The 25,628-nt window shown below is 40.1% G+C and overlaps 1 non-coding gene across 1 annotated transcript; it reads left to right on the forward strand.

Annotated features, from left to right (window-relative positions):
* The first annotated feature begins 9,215 nt into the window (after positions 1–9,215).
* LOC117284310 lies at positions 9,216–9,322 on the forward strand. The gene has a single exon (XR_004515378.1). It is a non-coding gene; the product is annotated as a U6 spliceosomal RNA (small nuclear RNA).
* The last annotated feature ends 16,306 nt before the right edge of the window (positions 9,323–25,628 follow it).

A 25,628-nucleotide genomic window follows, 5' to 3' on the forward strand; every position in this document is an offset into this window, starting at 1 on the left:
AAGTAGGCAGATGGGGTTAACATTAAGCTAAAGATTTCTGCACAAAAAGCCAACAATCAACAGAGAGAAAAGCCAGTCTATGGAATCAGAAAAAATATTTGCAAGTCATATATCTGGTAAAGGCTTGATATACAAAATATATAAGGAACTCAACTCAGTAGCAAAAAAAAAAAAAAGGCAATGACAAATTAGACCAAGGATTTTGACAAACATTTCACAAAAGAAGACATTATGATGACCAGCAGGTATTTGAAAAATGTTCCTCACTAACCATCAAATAAATGCAAATTAAAATCACAGATTTCAACTCACACCTGTTAGAATACATATTGTCTAAAAGAGAAAATATGACCAGTGTGGCAAGAAAGTGGGAGAAAGAGAATCTTTGTACAAGGTTGGCAGCGGCAAATTAATCACAGTCGTGATGGAACAGATTGGCCTTGTCTGAGAAGATTAAAATGTAGAACTACTATGTGACCCAGAAATTTTACTTACCAGTGCTTGTCTAAAGGAAATGGAATATTACGACAAGAAATATCTGCACTTTGTGACCATTGCAAAACCTTTCACACTAGCTAACAGAATCCAACTAAGAATCCATCAGTAAATGATGGATTAAAAACTGAAATACTATTTAGCCTTTAAAAAGAAAGAAATTACATCATTTGCAAAACTATAAATGAATCTGGAGAATATTGTGCTAAGTGAAATAAAACAGGCACAGAAGGACAAAACTGCATGACCTCTCATATGTAGAATCTAAAAATGTCACATTCATACAAGCAGAAATAGAACAGTGGTTACAAGGGTCGTTGTGGGGAATAGAGAGATTTTGGTCAGTGGGCACACTGTACAGTTAGTGTGGACAAGTTCTGGAATAGTTATCTTTCAGCACAGTGACTAAGTTAATTATACTGTTTTGTGTACTTGGAAATTTCTGAAAGAGTAAATTTTAAATGTTCTCACCACAAAAAAGTTATATTGGGCAATTAATATGTTAATTGCTTGATTTAATCACTTTACCATTTATACAGATATCAAAATATCATGCTGTATCCCAGAAATACATACACCTTTTGTTTTAGATAATGGAGCCTGGCTTCCGCTTCTTGAGAAGAGCTCCAGTCTTCACCACTGCCATGGGCAACCATCTTTAGGCTTCCATTGAAGACTCTTCAACCTTTCAGCAAAGACCATTCAGCTTGCATAAGCTACCAGACACCTTTTAAATGAAAAATTGCAGTGGTTTCTGTCTGCCTCACAAGCCCAAGGTTCCGAGTACGATCCCTAGTACCAAAAAAATTTTTTTTAATTTAAAAAAATAAAATAAAATGTTAAGATGAAATGAAAAATGGGCTAAATTACTTGCTAATACTCTGGTACTTTTTCTCTAAACTCTTCTTGGGTTTTCCTTCAAGAAAAAACAAGACGACATAATTTAACCATAAGTGATCAAGAAAAACAAACACCAGGAAGGAGCCTTAGTCCTTCTAACACATGTGCTTTCAACTTCCCCACACAGCTAGGAATACCGCTGTTTTATAAGCATGTACTGTTTTCAAGCCTCCCACAAAGCAATTTACAGGAAGTAATAACCATCAAGGCCCTGACATTGCATTTTTTAATCAAAGTGCAAAAAATTGAGATATTTTCACACACTAGTTACAAGTGTGTCCTCTGGGGTCCACTGCTCTTCCATCATTATCACAAGCTATGATCTCCATACCTCAGTGTCACCCCATGTAAAATGGAAATAATAACAGCATCAGGTAATGGCACCATGTTCAAGAAGTTTTAAAAAATGAGCTATACCAATACAGAGTGCATAGCTGTCAACATTTTATTTAACTTATTAAGTAGGCACTCACTAAATTGGTAAAAATGATTCAAAAAGCATTTGAGGGACAAGATTTTTATAAGCACCGGAATATCAGAATATGATTATTAGATGTTATGGCTTATAAAATGTCCCCCAAAAGTCTTATGTCTTCAGAGGGTGACTATATAGAAAGTGATTGGACCATAGGGCACTATACTCATCAGTGGGTGAACCACTGATAGCTTATAGTTGAACATACTATTAGGAAAGTCCCCCAGTTGAAGAAAGTGGTCACTAGGAGTGACCTAAAAGGGTGTGTTCTTGCCCCCTTTTCCTCTCCTTTCTCTCTACTTCCCTGCTGTCCTGGATGAAGAGCTCTCCTCCAACACACTTTCTCCTGATGCTATTTCGCTTCAAAGCCAGCCAACCATAGACTGAACCCTCTGAGGCTGTGAGCCAAGATAAACCTCTTTTCCTTTGATTTGTGGATGTTGGCTATTTTATCTCAGGAAAGTGACTAATATACTACATGGCATGCAAAAGTGGTTAAAGTCTTACAATCAATTCCTTTGGAGTTATCTTTTTCCTTAGACAAAAAGTATGTGCTTCTCTACCAGGCAAAAGTCAACTCCTGGTCAGGTAACTTCAAATCTGACCCCTATTGAATAGTAAATAGCAAATGAAATGAAGATACATACCCAGAGCTGAATTATCAAGTATGATAGCCACTGGTTGCAAGTAGGACTTTATTTAAATTCATGTTAAGTAAAAGGAAATAAACTAAAAATTAAATATCTCAGTCACCATGTCAGAATTTAAGTGCTTAACTGCTACCTGTAACTGGTATCTACTGTAATGGAGAGAGGGTAAATAAAACAATACATCCATCATGGTTGAATGTTCTAGTGGACAGGTCTACCCTCAGGGAACTCATAGGAGGAAGTATTAGTTTTCTTTTGGTGCTTAAATAATTACTAACAACATAGAATCTTAAAACAACACAGATTTATTATCTCATTGCTTTGAGGATGAGAAGTCCGAGTGTGCTCAATAATCTCCCTCCTCCAGGTTTCTCAAGGCCAAAACCAGAGTGTCAGCCAGCTGGGCTCTTATTGGGAAGCTTTGAGATTCTTCCTTGTTCCATTAGACAAAGTCACGGGGTTGTGTCCTTGCCTCCTTGCTGGCTGTTGACCAGGGTGGTATGATCCTAGAAGCTCGGTATACCCATCCTCTGCTTCTATGTGGCCCTCTCCAGCAATACAGGTCAAGTCCTGATATGGTTTGGATCATGAATGTCTCCAAAAGACTTCATGCACTCATACAAGGGGCTTTTGTAAGGAAATGGGATCATGGGGTTATTTGCCTGACTTACTGTTAGGAAGAAGCAGATCACTGGGAGGATGGCCTGGAAGGGAGCATCTCCCTCCCTGGCTCCTCCGTGCCTTCTCTGCTTTCTGACTGCCATGACCTTCGCAGCTTTCCTCTGGCAGAACCTTATACCATGCTGTCTTGGAGCCAGCTGGCTGTGGATTGAAACCTCTACAAGCCATGAACACAAATAATCCTCTCCTCCTGTATATCTTGAGTGTGGGGTATTGTGTTTCAGAGACAAGAAAAGTGACTAAGATAAGTTCCCTTGCCTGTGGGCCCTTGACTTCCCTTCTGTTGCCCTCTTACACCAACTGGAGGGAGCTCTCTGCCGGTAAGGACTTAAGTGATCACATTATGTCTACCCAAAAGTCCAAGATCATAGTCATCTCTTAAATTTTACAACTTTTATTACATCTGCCAAGTCCCTTTTACCTGACATGCAATAAATTCACAGGATCCAGGAATTAGTGCACAGAGAGGGGTTGGAGGGAGGGGAGGGGAATGGGGAAAAAAGAAGAAGCAAGATACATCATGTACACGTACAAATTCCCTATGATGAAGGTTTTCATTATGGATATCTAAAATGTGCCATTGCAGTTTACAAAAGAAATCAAAGCACAGAGAAGTCCTGAAAGTAATCATTCTGCCCACCCCAGAGGGCTTGTTATACACTGTTGAGTTTGACCTCAAAGAATGTGGATCCTGAAACCGTAACATTAAGTGAAGTAAGCTGGACACAAAAAGCCAGCTAGCTCATGGTTTCTCTTATATGAGAAAAACAAATTATAAACAGAGTAAAATATAGGCTGACTTCTTGGAGTAACAAGAGATCAGGAGAAGAGGAAAGGAACAGAAGGAGATGGAAGAGGGATTAAAAATAATCAAGATATGTTAAATATATCCACCACTTCCCCAAAATGAATAAATACAAAATATACATTGGATGTTTAAATTCAAAAGACCTCATTACAGTAAAAGACACATTCCCATTAATCTCTCTCAAAATACTCACCCTGGCTTTGGACACACCTATTCTGTCACTCTGGTTCCTCTCCTAGTTCTGGAACTCCTCTTTTGAGTGCGTCTTTACCAAAAATGCAGTGAACGCTGCTGCTGCTGCTGCTGCTGCTGCTGCTGCTGCTGCTGCTGCTGCTGCTGCTGCTGCTGCTGCGGACCATCAACAGAAAGGCGGGCTCGTAAGAACACGGCGGTGTGTCCTAGTCCACCTTATTCATCCTGACCCTTGCAACTTCCATCTCTTCCCCAAAGTCAAAATGACTATGAACGGTGAACGTTTTGAACTGAATGCAGACATAAAGGCAGCCATAACAGCTTAACGAAAGACACAAACCCAAAAAGAGTTCCAGAACCGCTTTCAGAAAATGGCAAGATGACGGGGTAAGCGATTAGAATGAAGGAGGGGGGCACTTTGTGGAGGATCCGTGCCAATGGTAATGTGTCTTTTTACTGTAAGTGTATTTTTTTCTTTTATTGAGTTTATTGGTACATTTTAGGTATACAGCACAGTTACATTCATTATTGGGATCTTGTACCTCTACATGACAGGTCTTGGTTCTTATTTTTTCCCCTTGTCCCTGCCGTCCTTTCACCCTCTCCTCCCCTCCCCATTTACAAACACTTTATTTCCATTTTTTCATTGTGTCATATTTTTTTTCTTTTCCCTTATTACCTTTCCCCTACCCTTCCCATTTTCCCTAAATACACTGTGTTCTTCCATCTACCTCATATTATGCATTTCAACTATAAAGTAATAAAATTTCAAAAAAAAGTTAAAAATGAAAAGAAATGTACAATTCTTTTTTGCCTTCTTTTCAAGTGTTAGATCACTTTTCTGCACACCTTCCTGGACCTACTGTGAGTACTAAATGCATTTACTCATGTAATATTCTTAGAACGAGATTTAGTGTGAAATAAATGTTATATGATCATGAACCTCTCTAAGTTAGATTTGGTAAGTAACGGTGTCTTTAGTTTGAGACTGATGTAAAGATTTTAAAAATTAAGACATAATTAACATAGTGCAATACACACAGAAGCAGTCCAGGGTAGCTTTGGTGTAGAAATATAAGTATCTGTGCTGGCAGTCAGTGGTGCCTCCACTCCAGGGTGGAGAAAAAGTGCAGCACTCCCCTCACTACCTAGCCCATGGTCTTCTGTATCTCTAGCAAAGATGGAGAGAAAATACTATGGTCTGGATCTTTTGTCCCCTAAAGCTCATATGTTCAAGTCATAACACCAATGTGACTGTACATGGGAGATAAGACCTGTACTAAAAGTAATCAAGCTCAAACAAGATCATAATGGTGGGAGCCTAGGATCAGGACCCTTATTAGAAGAGGGAGATTCACCAGAGCTTGCACTCTTTCCTCAAGCACTGAGGAGAAGCCATGTGAACACCCAGAGAAAAGACAAGGTTGTGTGCAAGCCTGGAAGAAAAATGCCTCCAGAACCCAAATGAACCAGCACCTGACCTTGAATCTCTAGCCTCCGGGGCTGTAGGAAATAAACTTCTACTGTCAAAACCTCTGTTTTGTGGCATTTTGTTAGAGCATCCCAAGTCAAACAAGACAGACAGCCACTCGAAGCAGAAGGCAAACAAGGACCATGCAGGAGGAATGATTTAAGGAGCGGTTCTTCTTCAGCCAGGAGCTCCCACTTCCTCCCACAGAGCATAAGGAATAGCAGCTCTGCCAGAGCATGGGCCAGAACGGAATAATGCCTTGTATGCCTCCACCCATGGAAGCCAAAGTTGGCCACAGAAAGTTTCAAGTTATCCTCTCTTCACCCAGTCTTTGATGTTTAAAATAAATACAAAGGGTAGATCTTTATTAACTTCTTGTTAAAAACTGACCTGAAGCCATCTTCCGATCTTGACCTTGGCCTTGAATATGAATCCTTTCCTGCCTCCCTTGGGAGAATAATAACCATCTTTTTATCTCTGAGGTGCCCCATTGGGACTTCCAGCCCCCACATCGCTGTCACTTTATTTTACTTATTTTTCTTGCAATGCAAATCACAGGGCATGACCCCATGCATGCAAGAAACATGCCTTTCTCCTACTTCGAATCTCTATTTGCGCTACGAATCTCATATCGGTCACAGAAGATTTCCCCGATATTCTCCAACCAGCTACCCATCCACAATTTGAGGTTGACATAAAACCAAGGCTGTGCAGGGCTGGGAGGACGGCAGGCCAGCTGGTCTTCACCAGCCACCTGGCCCACTCCCGCCACTGGTGTGTGTGTCACCCAGGATGACCCTCGGCAGGTGTCTCATTCAGTTTACACCTGAGCCCATTACTTGGCCCCCCAGAGAGATCTTTCTGCATGTCTGTGCTGTTCTGAGCCTGCAGAGGCCGTGTGTATCTCTTCAGCCACTCTGGCTCTAGGTCTCCTTACTGTCAGCCCAGACCCATCTGCCAGGTGCCCTATGCAGCCATCTTTGCTTAACTCCCAAAGCCTCTGTTGGAATTGATCTCCATGAGCAGGTACATGCATTCTCATAACCCTCAGCATTCTTTATTTCTCCTCCAGTTAAGATGCAGCCAGCCAGGCCCTGCTTCCTCAGCCCGGAGAGACGAGTGCCGGTAACATGGATAATCGATTACAGCTAATTCCTCACTTGTGTCAGAGAGATGGCCCCCAAACATCTGGTTCAGATATTCCTCCCCTCCTCCTCCCAGCCCAGCCTGAAATGTTCTACCAAATGTTGCAAGGAAAAAATACAACCTGTGGAGCACAGCAGCAGGCCAGTGACCCAGCTCTGCAGGCTGACACCTGGGAACAGATGTACTCACGGCAGAGATCTGATTTCCATGTGTTCATTGCCATGATTCAGGACAAAACTCCTCTCCAACCTCCCTGAGAGGACAATGTCCCCCTGAAAATAGACCATAAGCCCAGGAAGGGCCACCAGGGAGACGGCCTCACTGCTTTGTGCAAGTAGCACTTCACAGCCTTCCTGTGATCTCTCCAAAACACCGGCTCCATTCATTATTATTTATTTATCAAATTGTTGTTTATAATTATTAAATAATTATATTAATTATAATTGATAATTTGAATAAATTTAGTCATGCGTGGTTGATAATAAACGACAATTTAATGAGTTACATGTCATTATTAATTGATGGTATTATATGATGTGAATATTCACTTATTATTATTTATTCTTGTGCTCATTGCTGGTTCCACTACTGGAACTACCAGTGCATGCCAGGATGGTAGGCCCAAGGTGACAAAGAGTAGGCATTCCACGGAGGACCCGGGAGGTCCCCATGATGGCTGCTCTTCTCAAAGTCTGGTCATCACAGAACACGGCACACCAGGCTCCTCAAAGCTGCATCAGCCCAGAGCTAGGCCTGAACTTAGGGAAACTGAGGCCAGAGGCTCACAAATGCAGAAAGAAAGGAAAAGAGGGAGAGAGGGAGAGAAACCAAGAAGGAAAAGAGGGGAAAAAGGAGCGATGCCTCACCGAAATTCACTGATGTTCTCTACCTCTCATTTCCACCTTCATCCAGTTCCTGGCAAGAACTCTGTGCATTTATTGTGTGATTCCTTAACTTTGGGGGCCTCTAGATGATGGTGCTGGAGCAATATTTGCAGGGCAAAGTAGAATTTTTTTCCTATATACTCCCATTAAGGCTATCAATAAATTAGATTAATGGTTTTGACAATTTTCTGCCTACTTGCTGACCTAAGCTTTCACATAGCACCCTTACAGTCCTTTCTCACAGCCCATCTCAGTGTTTATAAGGTGGGAGAAGTTTTGGGACTTACCTGTCTCTGGGCCAAGGTCAGAGGGAGCAAAGCACAGCTTTATTAGACTTTGGAAAAGTTTCCAACAGGAGACTCCTCTCACATACACATGCTGTAACTGGTAAAATACCTTCTAACCGTTTCTACTCCACTGAAAGAGTGGGCTGTGGCCAGTAACCCTCACCTAATATATCAACATCAGTGTTACTCTGATCGCCTTCTACACCTTACTCGTCTCTGTAGACAGGCAGTGTGAGTGAGGTCACTAAGAAAATCCTCATGGGAGAGAGGAGCACACTTCTTGGTGCTCCGTTAGCTGTTCCATTCACCACTAGACAGAAAGTAGGCGTTTATGTTGCTGTTACAGCACAGTCAGAGGCTCCTGGGACCAGTGGTACCTTAAAAATAATCTGTCCAGGTTTCTCATTTCACAGTGGAGGGGACTGGTGTGAGAATGAGCCCTCTGCAGTCATGAAGTACAAGTAAACGGGCCTCAGATGTCCTCTGAATGTCACTGCTCTCCTGGTTCTGCTCACTTAAATGCTATGATACTGACCGTAATGCAAAGCTCTTTTCAAGCGCTCAGGTGTCCCTACAGGGGCACACCTGGAGGGGTGTGTAACTTGGGACCTCATGGCCAGAGTTCATTCAGAAGTACTGACCCCTGCTGTAAATGTGATCAAGCTATAGTTGCATTCAGAGAACAACTATCAATGTGCAGTTCTTCCTTGCTAAGAAAAGTATGAAAGTGCAGAGCTGGACAGAATAAGGACAGACTCATTGCTCTGGTCCAAATTGCAGTCTTCATCTTCATCTAGGCCACTCTAACCCTTTTAGGCAACACGCAGCTCTCTTCCTTTGTAACCTGCCACTTCCTTTCCAGAGTCAAGGTCATATTTTTAGCTTTAGCATGGGCTTTTCTTTAAACCCCTTTGTTACATCAATAAAAGGTCAGTTTTGTATTTTAAAAAATGAATAAATGGAGACCCAGTGTACAAATAGATTGGCTGCATTGGCTGGAAGTAGGGTGACTTGATATTTCCTGTGTAATATTGATAAACACTTACTCTGTGTGACGCAGATCTGGGTTTTCTGTGCTTAAACTATTCATGCTGGTGCCCCATGGGCTGCATTGGATGGAAGCAGTGAGTCCTCAGGGAGCTGTTAGGACAATGGGATTTCTTTTTCAATACATCTTGATATGGTGTAATAACTTTTCAGAAAAAAATTTGCCTGTTTAATGAACAGTGCTCACTTCAGCAGCACATATATGAAAATTGGAATGATACAGAGTAGATTAAGATGGCCCCTGCACAAGGATTACATTAAAATTCATGAAGCCTTCCATATTTTTTGATGCTATTGTGTTGCTGATTGTATCACTTGGGCTAAAAGGTTGTGATTGATTTAATCAGTTGTCATTCCTGATATCATGAAAATGAGAGTGTCTCTGAGCTATTAGAGACTCAAAACCTAAAGAACAGCTATATCTGGAAGACTGAAGTTCTAACCCAGGAATTAAACCAAGGACAGTACCAACAACAAAAATAAAAATGAGAAAACAATTAATCAAGGCACAAATACAGACTACCAGCTCACTGATAGAAAATTCTAGTGGAAATGAGGTGGGAAAGTCCAATGATCAATCAGCAGGACACCATGAACTCATAGCACAGGAAGTAACAAAACATCAATCAGGCTCTAGAAAAATTCAAAACAGAAATAATTTCCCAGATAACTACAGAGATGGTGAGCACAATGAAAGACATGAGTAGAGACTCTAGAACAAAAACGGACAAAAAAAATAGATGAGTTCAGGACCATGATAGAGGCCATGAATGTCCAACATAGGAAAGAAATGGAATCCATAAAACAGATTCAAATAAATATCTAAGAGATTAAAAAAAAAACTCTACTGAAACTCTACAAAATGGACTGACCCAATCTTAAAACAAACTATCAGATATTGAAGACAGAATGGCAGTCAGTGACCATGAAAAAAGAGAGCTCTTAAAAATAGTAAAGGAAGATGAGAAATCAATTCAATAGCTCCTAGATGATGCAAAGAAGAAGAATGTAAGACTGATAGGACACCATTCATGAAAAAGCAGGATAAAGTACAAATGGCATAAAAAGTCTGATTAAAGAATTAATCACAGAAAATTTCCCAAACAGCAAAAGAATTTGACAGGCAAATAAGTGAGGCATATAGGACTCCAACTAGCCATGATCAAAAAAGATCTACACCTGGACATATAATAGTCAAGATTCCAAAAACCCAACAGAAGAACAAAATGCTTCACGCAGTTAGAGAAAAGAAACAAATTACATGCAAAGGAAAGCCCATCAGAATCACAGCAGACTTTTCAACACAAACCCTCAAGTCAAGGAGAGCCTGGAGTGAGGTATTTCAAGCCCTAAAACAACAACAACAACAACAAAAAACTCCAACCCAGACTGATGTATCCTGCAAAATTCTATTTTAAAATGGATGGGGAAATAAGACATTTCTGTGACAAAGAATACCTGAGAAACTTCATGAATACCAAAACAGCACTGCAAACAATTATAAATAATATCCTAGAAAAAGACAATGAAGGCCACAACAAAAAGTAAAAACTAAAGTAAAACAAACTAAAGGGAGATGGGGGAAAATTTAAAAGAGCCAACAACAGGACAATAACATGAAAATGATAAGTCATTATCATTAGTTTCTTGCCTTGCCTAAATGATTTGCTTTGTTGGGTCTTATGGTGTTGTGGCCTTCATTAGAAAACAAATACTAAGGGACATGAAAAACAAATAAGCACTAATACAATTGTAGTGGGGGATCTAAATACTCCACTGTCACAAATAGATCATCTAGACAAAAAAAAATCAGCAATGAAATACTGGAACTGAACCAAATTTTTGAACAAATGGACTTAATAAGCATCTACAGAGGGTTCCACCCCACAAAATCAGATATACATTCTTTTCAGCTGCACATGGGTCATTCTCCAAAACAGACCACATACTAGCTCATAAAACATGTTTAAATAAATGCAAAGGAATTTAAGTTATCCCATGTATATTATCAGACCATAGTACAATTAAGCTGGAGATCAATAGCATAAGAAACTGTAAGAACTTCACAAACACATGGAAATTGAATAACACTCTCCTGAAGAATCAATGGGTCACAGAGGAAATTAAAGAAGAAATTAGACAGTTTGTATAATTTAATGACAATGCCAATACAACATACAGGAATCTATGGGGCACAGTGAAAGCAGTTCTACATGGAAACTTCATAGCAGTGAATGCCCACACCAGGAAAACACAGCAAGCTCAAATAAACAACCTAATGATGAATCTTAAGCTCCTAGAAAAAGCAAAGCAAAAAAAAAAAAAAAAAAAAAAAAAAAAAAAGCCAGTACAGTGGAGGAAATTATAAAGATCAGAGCAGAAATCAATGCAATGGTACAAAGAATGATACAAAAAATCAATGAATTGAAGAGTTGGTTTTTTGAAAGAGTAAATGAAATTGATAAACCCTTAGCCAATCTTGTCAAAAAAACGAAAGAAAAGGCTCAGATCCATGCAATTAAAAATGAATAAGGTGAAGTCATAACAGACCCAGGAGAAATCCAGAGGATCATCAATACCTACTTTGAGAAACTGTACTCTAATAAAATGGAAAACACAGAAGAAATTGATAGATTTCAAAATACATATGAATTACCAAAGTTGAACAAGCAGACAAAAATTCTAAACACCCCAATTATAGTCAGTGAAACTGAAAACATAGTTTTAAAATTTACCAACAAAGAAAACCCCATGTCCTGATGACTTCACTGCTGAATTCTACAAGACATTTAGAGAAGAACTATTGCCACTACTCTTTAAATTTTTCAATGAAATTGAAAGGGAAGCAATACTTCCAAACTCATTCCTGGAAGCAAGTGCTACTTTGATTCCAAAATCAGGGAAAGACCCAACCAAAAAAGAGAACTACAGGCCAATCTCCCTAATGAACATAGATGCAGAAATTCAAATAAGATACTAGCAAACATAATACAGAGGGTCATCAAAAATATCATGCACCCTCACCAAGTCATATTTATCTCAGGGATTCAAGGATGGTTCAATATATGTAAATCAATAAAAGTAATACACTATATTAACAGAGTCCAAAAAAAAAAACCCTCTGATCATTTCAATAGATGCAGAAAAAGCATTCAACAAAATTCAACATCCATTCATGATACAAAAAAAAAAAACTTCCAAAAATTGGAATAGATAGTCTTTGTCTCAACTTGATAAAGGCTATCTATGTAAAACCAACAGTCAACATGATCTTAAATGACCAGAAACTAAAAACCTTCACACTAAAATCAAGAATAAGACAAAGATGGTCCACTGTCACCACTCCTGTTGAATACAGTTTTAGAAAAATTGCCCACAGCAATTAGACATGAGAAAGAAATTAATGTAATAAATAAAGATAGGAAAGGAAGAAGTTAAACTGTAATTATTTGTGATGATATGATACTCTACATAAAAGAGCAAAGAAATTCTGCCATAAGACTTCTAGACTTAATTGACACACTTTCAGTAGAGTACCTGGATTAAAGATCAACACTCAAAAATCAATAGCCTTCTTGTACACAAATAACAGACTTGTTGAGAAAGAAATTAGAGAAACAATCCCTTTTGCAATAGCATTCCAAAAAATGAAATGTCTAGGAATCAATCTAACAAAGGAAACAAAAGACCTCTACATTGAGAACTACAGCACTCTGAAAAAATAAAAATAAAAAAGATTAAAGAGGATATTAGAAAATCGAACGATATCCCTTGCTCCTGTGTAGGAAGCACAGTGAAAATGGCCATACTACCAAAACTGCTGTACAGATTCAATACAATCCTGATTGAAATTCCAACAGTATTTCACAGAACTAGAGAAAACAATCCAAAAATTCATTTGGAACTAGAAAAGACCTAGAATATCAAAAGCAATTCTAGGCAACAGAGACATGGCAGAGGGTATTACAATCCCCAACTTGAAACTATACTACAAAGCCACTGTGATAAAAATATCATGGTACTGGCAAAGAAATAGACCTCAGGGTCAGTGGAATCAATTGGAAGTTACAGAAACAACTCCAGATGTTCTCAGCTACCTCATCTTTGACAGAGTAGCCAACCATCCTCACTGGGGGAAAGATAGCCTCTTTAATAATGTTGGAAAAACTGGATTTCAACCTGCCAAAGATTAAAACTAGACCCCTATCTTTCACCAGGCACTAAACTAAAATCCAAGTGTATTAAATATTAAAACAGAAACACTAAACTTGCTGGAAGATAAGTTAGGTAAAACTCTTGAAGACATTGGCATAGAAAAAGACTTTATGAGCAAATCCTCAGTAGTGAGAGAACTAGCACAAAGAATCAACAACTGGGATCTCATCTTATTAAAAAGTTTCTGCACTGCAAGAGAAACCATCAAAAGAGCTAAGAGACAACCTACAATGTGGGAAAAAAATAGACCAGCTGCTCCTCAGACAAAGGTCTACTGTCTAGAATATATAAAGAACTCAAAAAAATCAGGCCCCCCAACAATAAAGGTCCCATTCTAAAATGGGCATCTGAAATGAACACATTTCTCAGACAAAGAAGTAACAGCAGCAAATAAACATATGAAAAAATGTGCATTACTGATCGCTTGAGAGATGCAGATGAAAACAACACTGAGATTCCACCTTGACCCAAAAAGAATGGCTGCTATCAAGAAATCAGCCAATAACAAATGTTGGCAGGGTTGTGGGGAGGTACAAACACTTCTTTCTACACCCTTGGTGGGAGTGCAGATTGGTGCAACCACTGTGGAGATCAATATGGAGATACCTCAAGCAATTAGGATTAGAAATCCCATTTGACTCAGCTATTTCATGGCTGGGTATCTTCCCAAAGAATTAAAAGATTCATACCACAGTGATATATGCTCACCCATGTTTATATGGGTACAGTTTTTAATAGCTAAAATTTGGAAACAGCCCAATTGCCCATCAACTGGAGACTGGATAAAGAAGATACTCTATAAAATGGAGTTCTACTCTGCCATAAAGAATGAGACACTAGAGTCATTTATAGCTAAATGGATGCGCATTGAGACCATACTCATAAGTGAAATTAATATGTCACGTGTATAAATACCAAATAGTTTCTCTGGCAGGAAAAACTGAAAGTGCAAGCAAGGGTCACAATGTATAATTGATATTGGATAATAGGAAGAAATGGTCTAAAGGAATAGAGGAAGTGGGAGGGGTAGGGGAAAGGTAAGAAGGGAAATGAAAAAATGTGAGAAAAAGAAAAACATGAAAACAAAGTCTTTATAAATAGGGAAGGGTGGAGGGGCTGGAGGGAGGGCAGGGGAATGGGAAAAAAAAGAACCAAAACATGTCATGTAAAGGTACAAGATCCTCATGATGAATGTAACTGTATTGTATACCTAAGATGTACCAATAAACCTAAAGGGAAAAAATTACTGTTGGATGTAATAAATATAATATATTTAGCTAGATTTAAACATGACAAAATGTATAGATGCAGTGAATGTCTCTGTGTGAGATGGAATGATGATGGGTCACTAAGTAGGGTTTATTTAGATGAAAGAGATCCATGTATAATTTGGCTGAACATTGTTAAGGTCTGAATACACAAATATGAGAACACACTTTGCATTTTTTATGTGCTGTTCCATTAAATCCATCCTGGATTCCTGGTTTCCACTCTCCTAAGTTTTGGTCCTGTGGTAGATAGCCCAGGTCATCTGAAGGTGGCACTGCCCGGGGTGGGTAGACAGGCATCACTAGGGGAAGGTGATGATCAGATGCCGAGACAGAAAGAACAGTGAGCCAGTCCTGGTGGTTGTCTTGGTTTAACTTCCCCTTTTCGTTATCAGTCTTCTGCCCCTTCATACCAACCTCTTCTTCAGCTGCTCCAAGAAGCCCCAACCTCCTCATCTTCATCTCCATTCTCTTCCTTCCCAGGATCTTCTTCTTCCTCCTCCCCCACCCCCTCCTCCTCTTCCTCCTCCTCCCACCTTTTTCTCCTTCTTCCATTCTCTGCCTCTTCCACAAGTTCTTCTCCTTTAAGTCGGTCGAAGTGCTCTAGGAACTGGTGCCCACGGTGGGGCAGGCCAGTGATGCGATGGAGCTCAGGATGAGGGTGGTAAAGCTTCAGAGTCCACGACAGGGGTGCACAGGGCAAGTAGCTGTAGCAAGCCAGCAGCTGGACCTGGGGAACAAAACAAAAATGGTTTTTCAGAGCAGCCAGAGAGGCCTTTTATACTTTTTATCTCTTGCTGGTGTTTCTGTTGCAGTGTTTCTGGTGTTGCAGTGTTAAGCTTTTCTGCAGTTCTTTAGATGTGCTTTCCTTTGGCTTTTTGATTACTTAGTCTTTGTCTAGTAAGTCCCTTATCTGGGCCTCTGCAGAGACAATTCCTGATGCCTGCTTTTTCCCCATATGTAAAAGTCATACTTTCTTTTTTCTTTGCATATCTCAAAATGTTTTGTTAAAACATGAACATTTTAAATAATTTGACAATTCTGAATTCTCCTTCCACCACTGTCACGGTCTGTTGCTACTGCCATATTTTGTGATTCCTACTGTTGTAATGACTTTACTAAACTAATTCTGTAAAATCCATGTTCTTTGTCATTTGTCAACACTGGAGTCTCTGATTTGTTAACTTAGTAGCTGAAAACTGGACAAAGAACTCCTTGATGCCTGAGTCCAATCCATGTCTCATTCTTCGACAAGGGCGTTCGTGTGCCTACTGAGGATGTCTTCAACACAGCTGGGGAGTCAGCAGCTCTGCCGTCAGCAGCTCTGCCTTAGCCTTCCATTCCTCCTGAGCACAGCCTTTTAGTCAGTTGCTAGAGAGATCTCAGAGCCTTCTTAGATCTTTCCTGATTTTGCACACACCCCAAAGCAAGCATCTGGCCTTCTAGAGCCTCGGAAATTTGTCAAAGGGATTTTTCAGAGTGCTGTGTGGATGTTTTATTCACCAACTTTCCCCACCATGTCAGGAGGCAGCTGTGATATTAAGTGATGTTCCCAGATTGTTTTCAGTAAATACCCCCTAGGAAAAAGCTGTCCACCTGGGTGACCTCTGAATCAGTTTAGTAACAGCCTGAGGATGAGTTCTCCCAGGGAGCCAACTGGACGATGCAAATAACGTCTCTGGTTAAAGGGCTTTGAAACACTTCCAACCCTGTTCTGCTCCCTCTAGTGTTTTCCCAGCTTCTGGTTCTCTGTGAACACAGACTCAATTTTCCAAGCTATGGTGCAACTGGAAATGAGGGAGTGTGAATAGGAAAAATCAAAACTGCATAGCTCAGACCAACTCTTCTCACCAAGAGTCAACTATCTTTCTTTAACAAGTGCTCCCCAATTTCTTAAAATCTTTGATGAGCTTCTACAGCTTTGAGTGAGTCGATTGACTTGTTTTCATCAATGTTCTTACTTTAATGAAAAAGAGACTATTTGGGGGTCTTTATTCCACCATTTTCACGGGACCCAAACCAGACTCATTTTATACCAATATTTCTTTGCTTCATTTGACTCATTAAAGTCTGGTCCTTGTATTCTCTTCCATTCCAGTTTCTCATCTCCCACTTTCAATCCAGACATTTTCCCCCTATGTCAGGTGTGCACACATTCCTTCACTCTATTACCACTGTTTTTTTTTTAGGGGGGTTATTTTTGATTGCCTACATTGCTTCAGTAGTGTCCAAACTACTTCCTCCACGATATGCCTTACTTGGTGCCTCTATTCCCTATCCCAGAGCCACAGTTAACATTTTGAAACACGAATCTGACTGTCTTGCCTTGCTAAAGCCTTTCTATGAATCCACATCCCCTTCAGAATAAAGTCTGGTCATCATCATGGGCAGAGAATACAAAACTCTCTTGATTTGTCACTGAACCTACACTTCACCCTTGTAACTCTTATCCATATAAAAGTATGCAATTCCATACAGATGCTGTGCTCTCATTAGTATTCTTGCCCCTTGTGTCCCTGGAAAATCAGCTCAGTGATCAATTCAGTACATAGTTTCTAAGTGCAACCCTAACTATGAGACATGATCTGTACAGGGCCCAGGAGAACAGAGAATAAACAAGACAGGCAAGGCTCTTCTTTGTGAGCATCTCACACTCACAGAAGTAAACCGATAAATATGTTAAGTAATTACAGAAGGCTGTAACTGCACTGTGGAGAAGGCTCATTAGAGTTGGAAAGAAACTTTCTCTCCAGTAAATAAACCTTTGAGCCAGGAGCTAGAGGATGGTAGGGTGCCAATAATGCATGAGGGGAAAGAGACGACATTCAGTACGAAAGTTCTGAGACCAAAATGAAACCCATACAGAAGTTAAAATCAAGGAAAAATGATCCCAGGAACTGACACATATTCTAGTGAGCACCACACACACACACACACACACACACACACACACACACACACACACACATAGCTGAGGCTCCTTAAGTGAGTAACTGCTGGAGGGACTAGCTGACAGATGAGAAACCCTTGCACAGAGCTATGACAAGGTGAAGTCTGTGGGAAAGGGTGGTCCTATTCCGCTGGCCACCCCTGCTGAGTGAGTCCAAAGTTTCCCTTGGACTCATTCCCACCTGAACTTCCACCCTTATAAGCTAAAGAGGCCTTTTACATCCACGTATTATACAAAGAAAGAGATGAGGATTGAGTGGCGGCTTCTTAGGGTTGGTGTAGAGAAGAAACACATACGTATATATGCTTGCTTGTAAAAGGATTCTATTATGAAAAGAAACTTAAAACCTTCCATCCATGCTCCTCAGAATTGTGATCCAGCTAAGGAGTGTTGGGTAAGCAAAGTCTTTTATGGGTGATGGCAAGAGAAATGGGAAAGAGTTCCATGGAGGGCACAGCTGCCTGAGTAGGTGACAGCCCCTTGCCTCTGACTCCACAGGCACAACCTCCGCTGACACAGGGAGCTTCTCGTTGAGAAGGAACCACGGCCAGGCCTGGTGGCGCACGCCTGTAAACCCAGCACTCAGGAGGCTGAAGCAAGAGGATCGCTGTGAGTTCAAGACCAGACTGGGCTACATGATGAGTTCCGAGTCAGTTTCAACTACATAGTAACACTCTGTCTCAAAGAAAAAGAAAGAAAGAAAAGAAAAGGAATCATGGCCTGATGTGCCTGAGAAAATTGTTCTTGATACTGGCACACTTCAGTTCACTTAATTATTTAACAAATAAATACTGAGTAGCTGCACTGTACCAGCCCACAATCTAGGTTCAAAAATACATCCATGAACAACCATAAATCCCTCATGGAATTATCATATTCTAGTGTGAATAAATGGGTGTCATAGAGAATGTATTGAAAGTCACAAAGTGCTATAGAGTGAAACTAAATCCAGAAAAGTAGTGAGAAGGGCTAAGAGGGTCTTCCTGCCAAAATGGAGTTTCAAAACTGCTACACTACTTAAGACTGCTAAAAATCTGGACAAAGTCAATAAAGTGATGGTTTTCAAGACACCAGTGGTAAATGGCAATGATTTCACACAGGCAGTAATAAAGGAAGCAAGGGGAGAGTTTCTAGATGTGGGTAAAGAAAGGATGAACGCAGGCAGAGCCCAGTGCACTTTCTGATTTGGGAAGGTGATGCTGGAGGACCTGGAGAGACCAAGGCAGCTCGAGTTTTCAGGAGAGTCACAGGGAGGAGAGCTGTGTGGGGAGAAAACCCTGGTGTTCAGTTCACCGTGAGGATCGGCCCAAGTGCCGACCTCCACATACATTATGAGGAGAAGTGCCTGAAGCCGAGGGCACGGCGGGCTTGCTGAGGGAGTGTGCCTGCTGTGCTGAGTCTTCCTGCTGCTCTGGTGATGGGAAAGGACAGTCAGGGAAGAAATCAGAAAGATAATGAGCGAAGAGCTGAGGCTGGGACTTACAAACATTGGAAGGACTCTGGCTCTTGCTCCAAGTGATGCAGGCTCTGGGAGGTTTTGAGCCTAGCAGTGGTGATACGACTTGTATTTTAATTCAAAAGAACAACTCTGGACATTCACAATCGTTCTCATGAATGTTTCGCAAAGACCCACACGTTGAAGGCCTGTCTCCTGTGGTAGTCAGTTCCACGGGAAGGTAGAGGAGCCTTTGGGAAGAGGGCAGAAGTGAAGTCTTGAAGTCACTGGCGTCCAGCTCTCAAAGGAGTGTGTAGGGCCCCAGTCTTTTCAGTCCTAATCCAGAAACTGCTTCCTGGCTGCTGAGATGAGTATTTTGCTCTGCTACATCCTCCTGCATTGCCCTTGCTAAAGTCCACAGAGTGGGGCCAATCTATCTTGGACTGGAACCTTCAGAACTTTGAGCAAAAAGAAACATTTTTCTCTTGTAAGTTATGTGCCTCGGGTATCTCATCATAGCAATGGCTACCTCAGTACCAAACAAAGGATAAATTTTAGGGCCAAGGGCAAAGGCAATGGAACGCTTTACTGCTACAATCCAAACAGAAGTTGATGGTGGTCAGGACTATGATAGAGCTATAGAGGCATTGAGAATACATCAAACTCTGGATGTGTTTTGAAAAACCAACAAGATTTGTTCATTAATTTATTCCAAAAAGGGACACTTTCTTCATATTAGGAAATCTTGCAAATAGGCTTGGCTTAAGTTTATCCTTCTTTATGGCTGGATAATATTCCTCTGTGTCTGTATACCACATTTTCTTTTTTTTCTTCTTCTTCTTCATTGAGTTTATAGGTACATTTTAGGTATACAGCACAGTTACATTCGTTATTGGGATCTTGTACCTCTACATGACAGGTCTTGGTTCTCATTTTTTCCCCTTGTCCCTGCCCTCCCTTCACTCCTCCTCTCTCCCCCTTTACAAACTCTTCATTTCCATTTTTTCATGTTCTCATATTTTTTCTTTTCCCTTATTCCCTTTCCCTACCCTTCCCACTTCCCCTACACCTTTAGCCCCTTTCTTCCTACTTCACATTGTCCGTTATACCATGGACAACACATTTTCTCTACCCTCTCATCTGTTGATGGGAGCTCCCATAATTTAGCTACTGTGAGTGGTGCTGCTATAAACAGGAGTATGTATATATCACTGTACTATGGTGATTTTAATTCTTTTTGGAAAAGACCCTTGAGAGGAATAGTTGGGCCAAATGAAATCTTTATCTGAGTCATTTGTAGGAAAATGGGTAGATCTTGAGTCCATGGTGCTAAATGAAACCAATCAAATATACAGGGATAAATATCGCATGGTTTGTCTTATGGAAGAAGCTTAAATATAGTTCATAGAGCAAGATAACAGAGAGATGGTAGGAAGTGGGGAGGTAGACTGTGTGAGGCCAGGCAGATCTGGGGTGGTGGGACAGGAAGGAGAGTAGAAATGCCTGAAGTGGGGTATTTTATGAACCAGTCCTCCAAGATGAACACAGTTATCACATATTGCAAAGATAGACAGCAATTTTAAATCTCATAGCCTTCTTGATTCCTTTCCTCTTTAGTCCTTTCTGCCTGCACAGTGGAAGAACGCAGGCCAATCGGGGCTTCCGAGGAAGCCCACGGGGCAGTTGTAAGGATGGGAGGCCTGAGTTAGGTGGTGAACATGAAATAAAACAATCGTTTTTGCCTACATTGGTCTAACCAGCTTAGGAAATGCTGCTGTTCTGTGTGACCCAGCCTTGCCTTCTAGAACTCTCTAGATTAGAGTGCGACTTTCTTTGCTACATTTCTCTGTACATATTTTCCTTTAAGAAATCTCATTCAAAGGGATGGTAATAATTTGAGATAGAATCCATTCCTCATGCCTCAAACTGCCACCCAGTGTTGCTCCAGATTCATGATTATTTCTACCATGTTATTCACATATGTAATTCATCGAATTCACAAGTAACCAAGGTGAAACTATCACTTTAACACATTCTTAAATAGTATGCAATAAAATTCATAACTCACTCTTGTTAATTCTAGTAAAAGTGACAAGAACTTTTTAACAAGAGAAAAAATATTGATCTTAAAACTAACATAATCATCCCTAACTGTGGTACATCAGATTAATCTACTGAAGTAAAGAATAACACAAGGACAATTGATACCTCTCATTTGTTTATGGAAATTTTGAACACCAGTAAGATAAAATAAATAAGATTTATAAATTGTTAAAAACAGAGGGTAAATCTTTATTGGTTTGGAGAATACATCATAGTATATCTAAAAAATGCAAAAAAGAGTAAGAAACTTTTAGACTAAAAAGATAATTCAATAATGAGACTCATTTCATAATATATACTTTAAACAATTATTGCTGTGTATCAAAATAATCAATTAAAATATATAATATTGACATCCTTTTTAAAATTACAAAACTATTTAAAAATCCTAAGGAACATATCTCAAAAATAATTTTGCTAGATTTATATTAGCAGCATTTATATATAATTTGGAGAATTTATACTACTGTGGACATCAAACAATGTACAAAATAATCACTTTGATTACATGGAAATCAAATTAGAGGGATCAAATATTAGACAAAATATCAGGCCATACTCCCCTGAATTAGTGGCATCTGTTGCCACAAGAGGTGACTCAAGCGGTGTGTGGTATTTCCAAATAAGTTCTGTTAACTGAGAACACAGAAAGTAGTCTTCAACGCCGAAGCATGAAAGACCAAAGTGTGAGTGAAAAACAATTTTCTTTTATCCCAAAAGTTTGGCTATAATGAGCCAGTCCTTAAATAATTCTCTATATAAAATTAATATGATAAATTCACGTTTTTCAAACTGCTGGTCACCACCATTGGTGGATTGTGAGTAGGCATAAATAGTAGATCGCAACTTGACTTTTTTTTTTTTTGCTCTTTCCTTGAGTTTATTGGTATATTTTTGGCATACAGTACAGCTATATTCATCACTGGGATCTTGTACCTTTACATGACAGGTCTTGGTTCTCGTTTTTTTCCCCTTGTCCCTGCCCTCCCTTCACCCCCTCCTCCCCTCCCCATTTACAAACACTATATTTCCATCTTCTCATTTTCTCACACTTTTTCTTTTCTCTTATTACCTTTCCCCTACCCTTCGCATTTTCAGTACACTTTTAGTCCTTTTCTTCCTGTTTGCAACTTGATTTTTAATGAAACACCAGAATGGGATGAAACACCAGAGTGTGTAACATCTGATGAGAATAATCTGTTTCTTAAAGCATGTGTGTGTCATGTTTTGAGCTTTGATATACTTCTCACAATAAACAATGTCAAAGACTCAGAAGACCAGCCATAAAAAAGAAGTCTGAGCACGGTGGTTGCAGTTTGGTGACGGAGCACTTCCCCTGCATGTGCAAGTACCTGGGTTCACTCCCCAGCACTAAATCAATAAATAGGAACTTTGAGGAACAATCTGATTGCCCAGGCTTTTGATATACGAGATGATCAAAGCTCCTCTTGCCAAATATGTCAGATCAGAGATTATCAGAGTCATGAAACAATTGAAAGAAAAGAGTCACAGTGAAATTGAGCCTTAAAGCTCAACTTGGGAAAAGGGAAAGCATCCCAGAAAAAAAGAACAGCCGATGAAAAGACTAGAAGATGAGCATCAGTCCATGTGGATAGCTGTAGAAAGCACCAAGAATTGTGTGGCTTCTAAACAACGGCAGTTTATTGTTTGCAGTTTTGAATAGAGGTTCATAGGTGGCACCTCCTTCCTGTGTCCTCACACTGGAAAGGCACTAATAACGTTCATGACACTGCCACAGTCATGACCTACTCACTTCTCAAGGACGCTGCCTCCTAAAACTATCACCTGGGGGTTAGGATTCAGCATAGGAATTTGTAGAACACACAAACATTTTGATGGCAGCACTGGAAAAAAAATAGTGGGTTCACAGGCAGAGAAGAAGCCCATCCAAGGGAAGCCAAGTTAGATCGAGTGAAGGAGGACCAAGGAGATTGAGCTGGAGATTCAATTAGTGGTTGGATTATTTGTGATAGTGGAAAGTCGATGGAATATTTTGAGCTCATGAATAATATGTAGATAGACAGGGTATCCTAGGGACAAAAGGAACTGGAGACAGGGAGAATTTTTAGAAGTCTGGAAAACAGTGAGGCCCCCAGGAATAGACAAGATTTGTGGTGGAGACCACAAAAATAACCAGTGTGTATTCTGGGGAGAAAACTTGAATCATTTTGGGAAAAATACGCAGAAAAGACAAGAGAATAAGTTTCTAAGAATAAAAGCTTCTACCTCTTAGGCATTGCAAATGTGTCTACATAATAATATTGCCAGGAAAACTAGCACTTTAATGTCATAAATTTTTACGCCCCTCAGTGTATTTTACATCCATTAGTCAACTGATTTTCATAGTTTTCATAAGAGCAACAAAGGGCGATTCCACCATCTCTATTTTAAAGATGGGACACTATAGGCCAGAGAGGTTTTCTGACTTGCCAACATCACGCAATTAGTAATAGGACTGGAATCACCAGATATCCTCACTCCTGGCCAAGATTCTCTCACTATATGATGGGCCAACTTTTCCTTGTTTTTCTCCAATAATGATCCATCAACTTGTTGATTAAGATTATTCGGAGAGTTGGATTGGCTCACTCTTTTAGGGAGAAAGCCTATTTGAAAGGTCACTGTGGCTTGGTGTGGGTTTATTTAATAAATATTTTTCTTATTTGGAGGTTTTAATTTTAAGTATGTGGTCTACTCTTTTTGTATGATTATTTGCTCAAAAAAATTTTAGTCAGCAACACACCTCATAAAAATTAAATATGTTGCAGAGCTCCTTTTACTGTTTAAAAAAGCACAAATTAAGCATTCTTGCATTTTGAATGCGGTGCCCCTATAATTGGGCTGTCTCTGAGGAAGGCCCTTCCAAACACTGCAATAAAATTGCTCTTGTTTAATGAAAACTACCCTGAACTGGAGGGTTGCCTCAGATGATTCCTCCACTCACACCAAAAGTCTGCGCATCATCCATTTAGAATGTTGGGATTTTCTCTTCACCGGTGCATTCATTTCCTTAATATTGATGAGGATTTCCCTTTTCAAATGCTTCTGGATTTCATGCAGCAGAGCAAGAAGACAATGACTTAGAATTGGAATGCTTCTGAGTTCGAATCCCAGCTCTGCCACCCACTAGCCATGTCACCTTGAACAGGTTAACTTGCATCTCTGAGTGTCATTTTCTCATCTCTGCCATAAAATGCCTGTGTCACCTCACAGGGCTGTTGCAGGGATATAGGATAGCAAACTTGCAACCAGGGAGAGTGGAGTAAGTCCTTCTTGGATATTTATTACCTACATGTCTGAAAGACAAGATTTGCAAGACACAGTCACACTAGGCTCACAACCCCACTTAGTTGGAGGATTAGCACTTTGACCTTCCAGCCTGCCTTTTTACCAGAGCTGGAGATTTATGTTTATTGGCTCCTACCTGGTCTTACTCTACCACCTACTTTGAGCAATGAGCTGGTAGAATTTATCTGGAGAACATTCCTGACTTCTCCCTGTTCTTCAGTCAAAAACTATCTTGGAGCGCTGACTATCCTTCTGGTCATTAAGAGTACAGAAATAAAGAGCAAAGACAATATTCTTGCTCTCCTAGAATTTACTTTCCAGTGGGGAATATAGACAACAGGTAGGCATGCGAATAGGAAGGAACACAAGAGAATGTGAAGTTCACAGCAGAATATTCAAATGAGTGGGATGACAAAATACTAGGAGCCACTTTAGGTGGGGTGGTCAAAGAGGGCTTTCTGGGGAAATGGCATTTAATCTGATTAGAAGAACCTGAGCAATGAGGAAATCAAGGAAATGAGTCCCAGGCAGAGGGAATGGCTCATGCAAAAAACTTAAGATGGAAATCCACTTGGGTTTCTGATGGAATAGAAAGAGGACCAGCATGGCTGGAGGAGAGTGCAGTGAGTCTCAGAGTGAGAAGGAAGTGACAGGAGATAAATGTGAGCAAGGGGAAAAGTGGAGAGAGCTGGGCACACTCAGAGGATATTTGAGAAACCAAGGTGACAAGAGCTGGGAGATGAGCATGGTAAGAAGAGAAATCAAGGCTGACCTTAGAATACTGGTTTGATTAAGGGATGAATTGTGCAATACTATTGAGAAGAGGAAGACCGCGAGGACAGAAGGAAGGAGACAGGTGGAGATTAAAGTGTGTTCTGTTGGCTTAAAAGACTACATCATAGGGCAGGAGGTGAGACTGCATCTATACATACAGAGCCTTCCTCCTGGTTCCACTAGACCCAAGCCTTGTGTATAGCTGGGTATTTCAGTAACGTCTGTTCCTGTGGTGGACAAAAATAGCAATGCCTTGAAATTTCAGGTCTCTTGCTTTATCTACAAGCTTTTAATTTCTTGGAACCTTAATTTCATCTCTTATACAATTAGAATCACCTTCCCAGTTCCCTAGCATATTGTATCAAAATTAAATATGTACATAAAAGTAATGTGAAGTATAGCCACTGAAAGAACGTAAGTTCACAAAGCTAGGGATTCAATCCGGCTTGTTCAACAACTCTCAAATGAATACATGGCAAACAAATTAATTATAATTGAACCCTAGGGAATGCCGAAGTAGACGTCATGAGCACTAAAG

This window comes from Fukomys damarensis, unplaced genomic scaffold (genome assembly GCF_012274545.1).
Source record: "Fukomys damarensis isolate Sample0158 unplaced genomic scaffold, DMR_v1.0_HiC HiC_scaffold_35, whole genome shotgun sequence".
NCBI classification, from domain to species: domain Eukaryota; kingdom Metazoa; phylum Chordata; class Mammalia; order Rodentia; family Bathyergidae; genus Fukomys; species Fukomys damarensis.